Genomic DNA, 1,402 nt, shown 5'->3' on the forward strand with positions numbered 1-1,402 from the left:
TAGGTCCATAGAAGAGTTAAGACCCACAAAAAGAACCTGAATATATTTCCAAGATTACCACAACCTTCCACATGAAATAAATCAACTCAGCATTTGAGACTTCAATAATAGCTAAATAAGAATTAAGGACTTGAACTAAAGCGAAGAAGGAGTCAAGGACATTAGCCAAGATTAGGATAGCCGAGGACTCTAACCAAGGTTGATGATAGTGAAAGACTAGAACCAAAGTTGCAGATAGTGGAGTGGACTCTAACCACGGCTGCAAATAGCGGTGGAATCTAACCACGACTGCAAATAGCGGTGGACTCTAACAATGACTGCAAATAATAATGAACTCTAACTATAAATGCAAATAGCCAAGGACCCTAACAAAGATAGAAGATACCGAGGCATGGATTTTAACTGCACCTGGTGGAGTGAATCAGGGAGTTGAAAAATAAATAAAGGTGAGTAGTTAATTTAGGATCAGTAGCAAAACGAGCATCAAAGGGAGAACCCTAAATTGAGTTCCATCAATAAATCACTCTAATTCTAAACCTGAATCGATGAGCGACTTTTGAAAGAAGAACCAAGCACACCGAAACAGACGAAATGAGGGACATATATATAAGGTTCCAAGATTTGGGTTACTGCCTAGCCAAGGCTTAGACTATCAGACTCAAGTCTGTTATATCAAACTAAATAGAGCTAAGTCATCTAAAGCAATGTCGGAGAGATTCTAAGGCCTAAGGCTCCAAAATACGCAAGTCTATGGAAAATACTAGTCTAAGACTAGCCTAAGAACAAACATGCTCCTACAATAAACATAAGTCACACCACAAGGTATAGATGATCAACTAACACAACCAACATGTTATCGCTGCTCTAAATACATAAAAAAGGCCTAACATATGGATTTTACGAGTTAAACATGATCAACTACCAAGTCACCCCTAAATTTACACAAATCAACATACATTTACATATTCATGCTCAGTCTAAGGATAAGGAAGTCATAGCCTAACTTTAGACCGATTGTGCGTGCTCTAAGTTCAGTTGCTAGAACTTTCCCCTTCCATATAGATGAACACTACTATGCTATCAAAAATAGTTTCACAATGTCAATACAGTCATTTAGATACTAAAATCACATAATACAAAGAGGGATCAATTTTCAGATCTAAAATGGGAATGTGGGACCCATGTCAAAATTTGTAGAATTGACTTTGTAAAAGAGTCCTAATTAGCTTCTCAAACTTGTATTCTAAAACAGAATACAATTCGAGGCTCATAACAGGCCACAATCTAATCATACAAGAAGATCAGCATTATTGCTAAAAGAGGGACTATAGCAACAGCTAAAACGAATAAATTACCTCGAACGACCAACACTTTTTGAACACTCCCATATGTTACCACTACA

The sequence above is a fragment of the Solanum dulcamara genome, chromosome 12 (genome assembly GCF_947179165.1).
Source record: "Solanum dulcamara chromosome 12, daSolDulc1.2, whole genome shotgun sequence".
NCBI classification, from domain to species: Eukaryota; Viridiplantae; Streptophyta; class Magnoliopsida; order Solanales; family Solanaceae; genus Solanum; species Solanum dulcamara.